The 7,458-nt window shown below is 38.1% G+C and overlaps 1 long non-coding RNA gene across 14 annotated transcripts in view; it reads right to left on the reverse strand.

The window, feature by feature from the left end:
- LOC104861479 overlaps positions 1–7,458 on the reverse strand; it is a 427,158-nt gene that overhangs the window by 93,601 nt on the left and 326,099 nt on the right. The window lies entirely within an intron of this gene.

A 7,458-nucleotide genomic window follows, 5' to 3' on the forward strand; every position in this document is an offset into this window, starting at 1 on the left:
TACATTCCATTAAAAGACAATTAAGAAGACACACATACAGGGCTGGGGATTTAGCTCAGTGATTCCGGTACCTGCCTCACAAGTGCAAGGACCAGAGTTCAATCCCAGAACCAAAAAAGAAGAAGAAGATAAAGACGAAGAAGAAACACACATACAATGACATTCATTACATTCAATATCGACCATAGATGAAGATACTTTAATTCATTTTTGCTTCAACATTTTATTTATGCAACTGTATTGACCCAGAGACTAAAAGTTTATTAAATAAGTTACTAGCTATGCTTATTCCTTCACTACTTATTCTCTAAAATATATAGGCATGAGAAGTTTGTAATAAATTAGATAGTAGAGTGTCAAATAAGAAGTACAAGTACTCTGTACAGAAAAATCTCATTTGTGCAGGATGAATTGCCAAAAGAAACCTAACATTTTATTTGCTTTGATGCTGAAAATAAACACTGCAGACCTTTATTTCTTCGTGGCTCCCTGGTAACCCAAAAGAGGGAGATCATATTTGTTTCTCTAGATGAGATATTTCATTGTGTAATGGGTTTAGATCATGAGTCAAAAATAAAATAAACACCCATGGTGTCAGGCACAGGCAAACTGTGCATTGATTTAGCTACATAAGAGCACAGTAAGAGAGCATACAGGCACATGATCCCAACATATTGTCTAATATTACATCCTTCATTTGAATTCACCAAATAAGACAAAAGGAGCAAGCTAGCGGGTTTCTTCTAGTAAAAATCAATTAATGGTTCTTACTCATCTTATATTTAAGAATACTCCAACTTTCTCAGTATACAAGGCTAGGGAAAAATTAGGTTGTTAGGGTTCAGTTTTAACAGTGTATCCAGCTGTTTCGTTTTTCATTTTTTCCATAAACCTAACTGGTATCAGTATATGTAAAGTCACTAACACTTCCAGCTAAAAAATACTTCACAGGAGAAAAATGCTTTCCTTGGAGTTTACAAATGTTATTTGGTCTAATTTGTCAGTAAGAGTTTGTCTAGTTAGATTATGAGATTTTTCCTGGAGAGCAACAGCAAGAGAATGTCTCCCATGCTGTCAGAAAAAGAGTTATATTTTTGTTCTTTGGAAGAAACATATAATGTGATGGGCAAAATGTCAAGTGGGTGGGGAGCCATTAGGCCATATGAACCTCCAGAGAGATGGCTAAGAAAAATGCATTCTGAATACGACACTCCATCAGCAGATTTCGTTACAAAAATAAGTCAAAGAAGTCAGAGGAGGGTTGGGTTTTATGGGTCAGAATTCACGTGAGTACTCGGTACCTGCCCAGGCAGCACTTGACTCTGAGCATTTGAGAGTCCGAGAGCTGAGCAAATTCAGGAGTTATTTAGGAAAAACTGAGTTTTAAACCCTGGGGAGGCTAAATGCAAAAATCGAGCACTTGGAATAAGATGTAAGTTGGGAATTTACAGAGAGAAAACAGAAACAGAGAAGAGCACTGTGGAGGGCTTCTGCAAGTCCTCCTGTACCTGAATTTTTCATTCATCCCATCAGTGTTGTGTCACTATGGCCAGTGTCACAAGGGCTTAAACAGCTAAGAGCAACACACAGGTCAATATTTAATTCTTACCTATGAACTCTTCACTATGACAAATATACAATCACAGAATATTCTATTCCTTTATTAATGTATTCAGTACATTTTTCTCGAACAGTACAACGAAGTTTTTTTTCTACAAATGTTCTCTACTTTAGGTAGCGCCGATATTTTAAAAATCAATTATTTTAAAAACCACGGAGTATAAGCTTATAATGTCACAGGAATTTTCACAAGGATTCCCTGGAGAACTAGAGTGTTTCAAACATGTACAGGGTTTAATATGAATTCATTTCTTAGGTACTTTTCAGGGATCCATTCGTTGTGCACATGGATATTTACTTAGTGCAGTGATTAAGGGAAGTAACTCTGGAGTTAGCCTGCTTGGACTCAAATCCCAACTTCATCAGTTATTAGCTTCATGACCTTAGGCAAATCACGCAACCTTTTTGGAATCAGTTTCCTGCACCGAATAATAAGAGAGCAATACCTAGCTCACGTGTAGCTGTGAGAATCAAATAAATTCTACATGAGGCATTTTTAAAAGTGCTCAGACAGAGGAGGTGGTATCTAAGGGTTACTTATTGTTGCTGTTATACTATGTGACTATAAATAATACTGATTTTTTTTTCTTTTTACTGGATTCAAAAGTGTTCTATTTCAAGGAATTCCATAAAAGCAAGTTGCCCCTTTTCTCTTAACATCTGCCAAACTGCCTTCTTAAAGAATTTGAAATGACTTGGCCTATGGTCAAATGTAATGACTAACACTGTATCTACAAATCTACAAAGACTTGGAGAAGAAATGGCTCCTCTGTAACCTAGTTACTTCTTCAATTGCCTGGCTGTGCCTGAAAGAAATTAACTGAGCAATTTTGAGCTGGTTGTGTATATACTTCAAAACTGCCTGTTCCTGATCCCCTCACGGACTCAAAAGTGGTGGCAGAAACTGTGACAACTCAAGTTTTAGTCCTATGGCCAACTACGTGTGTCATGATCTTGAGTACCCGAATGGACTCTCCTAGGAAGCAGAAGGACCCTCACAGTGGTTAAGCCAAAATGGCAGTCAAACAAGGTGAGGAAAGCAGCTTCTCCTCTGGGTGTAACAGGCCCTTAGAGGAACCTTCTTGGTGTGCATGTTTCCAAGTACTTTAGGTCTCTCAGGATTTTCAGTTCAACAGCTAAGGTTTTATATACAGACTTGCTGTGCTCCAAATTTTATGTTCTCATAAGTCATTAAAAAATCACTGATAAATTTATGTTTTTGCAGTTTATATAAACTCTTGTGCAAACTCCAGAGAGTTATAGATAAATAAATGTGCATAAATCTTGCAGGATGAATATTAGTAAACTGTACTTACAGGATGGAACTTTCACAGCCACCTCCTCTGAGTTCTGTTTCACACTGGGAAAACTGACAGAGCACATGGAAGTCTTAGCCAAAGGGGAGGAAGGATCTACTGTCAAAGTCTTAGCAAGTGACTGTGAGCTGGGGATAGGGATGGAGATGGCTGGGTTACCAGCAAGGTGATCTTGCTATTTTCAGATATGTAAGCAATTATCTAGTAAGCATATGATAAACGTAAACTGAGAAAATAGGTTTCAGGAGAAGAAAAACACATTGAATATTAGACATACTCCTTCTCCTACTTTGCTATTAATCATTGCTGTGAACTGAAGGAAAGCAATAAGTTGAGTTCCAGAACTTTTAAGGTGTAAAATACCTATAAATAGCCTTGTTTAAAGTTAAATTAATTTCCTGGATTATGTTTTAATTGAATTTATTGGTACATTCTAGGTAGACAGTACAGTTAAATTCATTAGGGATCTTGTACCTTTACATGGCAGGTCTTGGTTCTCATTTTTTCCCCTTGTCCCCACCTTCCCTTCACCCCCTCCTCCCCTCCCCACCTACAAACACTTTAATTCCATTTTTACATTTTCTCATATTTTTTTCCCTTTCCCTTAGTCCCCTTCTCCTACCCTTCTCACTGTCCCTACACCTTTAGTCCTTTTCTTCCTATTTCACATTGCTAGTTATCCCGTTAGGATCTTGAGTACTATTTTAGTTTTTCACACCAGAGAAACTATTTGGTATTTACATATGTGTGATTTATTTATTTCACTTAAGAGTGTATCCTCAAAATGTATCCATTTACCTATGAATGAATCTACTTTCTCATTCTTTATGGTTGAGTAGTATTCCATTTTATAGAAAAACCACATCTTCTTTATCCAGTTTCCAACTGATAGGCAAATGGGCTGTTTCCAAGTTTTAGCTATTACAAACTGTGCCGCTATAAACATGGGTATGCATATATCACTGTGGTATGATTCTTTTAATTCTTTTGGAAAGATAACCAACAGAGGGATGGCTGGGTCAAATGGAACCTCTAATCCTAGTTCTTTGAGGTATCTCCATACTGACTTCCATAGTGGTTGCACCAGTCTGCACTCCCACCAACAATGGAGAAGGGTTCCTTTCTCCCCACAACCCCACCAATATTTTTTATTGTGTGATTTCTTGATAGCAGCCATTCTTTGTGGGGTGAGGTGAAATCTCAGTGTTGTTTTCATCTGTATCTCTCGAATGACCATTGATGTGGAATATTTTTTCATACATTTACTTGCTGCTTTTACTTCTTTGAGAAATGTCTGTTCATTTCAGATGCCCATTTTTGAATTGGGTCTTTATATTTGGGGGGGCTGATCGTCTTGAATTCTTTATATATTCTAGATTCCTGGATTATTTTAAAATAATTGCTAGTTTATCAGTATTGGCATTGATTTATAGAAGAATATTTGTCAGCTGGAAAGGATGAATTCTGAGCTTTCTCCAAACCTGTATTTCTATATTGCCTAATACAGCAGCTATGAGCCATATGTGGCAATGGACTATTTACTTTGCAAGATGTCCACTAGAATTCAAGCATTTGTATGAAATCAAGAATGTAAAATATCTCAGTAATTTTATACTGACTGCATATTGAAATGAAAATATTTTGGACATATTTGTCTAAATGAACTATTATTAAATAATATTTTTCCGTTTTCAAGTGGCTCCTAGACACTTAAGATTTCTTCATACACTTTCATTTGAGTTCTACATCGAATTTCCCTTGGACAGCATCAGATTAACCACGCCAGGGAAGAGAACAGCGAGGAAAAGTCTCTTTGTGAATCAGCTTTCCCTTATCGAAACAGGTAGCTGAGATAATCAAGTCACAAAGAGAAGAGGTTTGTTTTGCGCACAGGTTTGAAGGTCTCTGCCTCAGACTGGCGCGTTCCATTGCTCAGGGCCTATGGTGAGGCAGTACGCCGTGGTGAGGAGCACGAAGCAGAGCTAACTGCCCATGCCCTGACCCGGAAGTGAAAGGAAGGAAGTAGTGTCTCTCCCATGTCTCAGAGATCTCCCACTAGGCCTCACTTCTTACAGGTTCCCCTCACCTCCAAAGCAAAATGGAGGGCAAGTCTTCACCACACGCACCTTAGTGTATTCCTAAGGAATATCACAATCTGAGTCTACAGGGCTCAGGATGGCTGATCCAGCTGGCCATGTTGGGTATCCCCGTTTCCCAAAGTTATACCTCGATACGCCTAACTTGCGAACTACTAGCTTTGTTTTAAACTGACAGATCTTTTAAAAGTATCAACAGGCATTTTTAAAAAGATATCTACGGCTTCAAGGTGATAACAAATGAGCTGCACACCAAGGGGACATAGAAAAAAATTCTCCATGGATGCTGGCCTGCCTTGCATGGTACAGTTAGTAGGTGATACCAAAGCAACTACTAACCTTGTCATCACAGTTCAATCCATTTAGTAGATGGTCTAGTCTAGCTCACTGGTTGGCCTACTATGGTATGTGAGCCACATCCAGCCAGCGATTTACTGCCTGCTTATACTTTTTAGGAATATAGCCAGAGTCATCCATTTACATAGCCCATGGCTGCTTTTGCACTAAAATATGAGTCTAGGATTCTGTCACAGACATCAGCTGATCGGGAAAGCATAAAATATTTACTACTGGACCTTTACAGAAACTTATGACCCTTAGTCCAAAGTTAGAGTGGTCAGTGTGTGTCTGTCCTCTGCTTAAAATTAACCAATGGCTTCCCAATTTATTTATAATGCAAGTAAATGAAAGCCAGACTTTTCCCCAACCTTCCTGACCACAGAGCAATTTGCTTCTTGCTCTCTCTACTCTGCTATCAATGCTCTCCTTTCTATTCCTCTAATATATCTTAAAATCTCTGCTTCAAAGTCTTTACCCTACTTGCCTCCGTAGGTAGAAGCTTCCTAGCCTAAAAACCTCCCCAGTCCCCTTCTTCACCTCCTTCAGGTCCTGTACTAGCATCGGTGATCACTGGATAAAAATCAGCTGGCTCCTCCCCTTCCCTGCTTTTATTTCTTTACAACATGGGTCATTAACTGACATGCTGCTTATTTCACTTCTCTGCTGACTGTTTTCCCTCCAACTAGAAAGAAACTCCATGAGGACAGGTAATTGTGTCTGTTTTGCTTGCTTCTGTGTCCTTAGCACCTAGAATTAAACGTACCCTCAAAATATATAAAAGACTTACTTGGGAGTACAATGTTAACTAACTGCATATGAGACAAGGCTATGTGGGCATGGAGTGGTTCCTGCTCTAAATAGTTAGAAATAAAATGAAATTGAAAATATATGTCCAAAGAGATAGATGAAGGTAAACGTGTGCCCACAACCCTCCCTTACTTCATTCCAAACTATTCATCTTTCCTTCCTACCTATCTTTATGCATCCATCCATTAAGCCAACCATCCAGCTTCCCAGTAATAGGCACATTTATGATACTGGGAGGGCATGGAGGTCTAAGAAAAGTAGTCAGCTCACGTCAGAATTAATGTTGAAATACTTTTTAGAAATGTGTTATTTAAAAAGAAAGGTGAAACCAATTGTTGAAGCTGGGTTATTGGAGGTTGATAATTCAGAATTTATGATGGCTTGGACCACTGGTTTTCAAACTTTGTACAGATCGTTTTCTAAACAGTACCTTATAGAACTCTACGGTATAAATATGAGCCTTCATTAAAAGCTTCTCTTTCTAAAAAGCCCAAAGAGACATTATCTTCTCTGTCTCTCACCTCTACTTCCTTGGCACCAAAGCCATCTTTGTACTTAAGACTCTTTAAAACACAATCTGAAAAGGAACAAGTTCTAGAAATGGCACCTCCATTTTCATCATTTTCACGATTTCAAAATATTATCAAAAGATGAAAGAAATTAGAAGGACAAGAATTTGGAATATGGCTTGGGAAAATTAAAAGACTTGCTCCTCAGAGATATTACAGGTGATGTGACAGACTCATAGATTAATGAGGAGACATCCAGTTTTGGCCTGCTCCAAGCATTTGTCCCTTTTATTTATTATTATTAAATGGCAGCCAAGATAAATGAAAATGTAGACATAAGCAGTAGTAACCTGATAAAGGTCAAGATACTAGTGCTGCTGACAAAGCAGACACAGAGCCAGGCATGCAACTGAGCTCTTTGTACATATCAGACTGTAAGGAGAAACCAAAACAATTCACATACAGTTTCCCTTGCCTTCTTTGTATCTCATTGGTAGTATCTGGACACTCGCTTCCAGGAGAACAGAAAGTTCCACTTTCCTGTTGAATAGTTTGGTTGCTTATCATCACATAAGCCAAATCAACTAACAAATCACTGTCATTTATTTATTCAATCAGGGTGGGGGGAGTCAATTGTGCATTTATTGACACCATCCTACAAATCTGAGTGTGAAGTATTTTGTAGTAAAGGAACATATGTATGCAAAATTCTAGGGTCCTATTTGTATTGACTGCATTACTCTAAGAAATTCAACATTTATATTATAAAAT

Source organism: Fukomys damarensis, unplaced genomic scaffold (genome assembly GCF_012274545.1).
Source record: "Fukomys damarensis isolate Sample0158 unplaced genomic scaffold, DMR_v1.0_HiC HiC_scaffold_10, whole genome shotgun sequence".
NCBI lineage: Eukaryota > Metazoa > Chordata > Mammalia > Rodentia > Bathyergidae > Fukomys > Fukomys damarensis.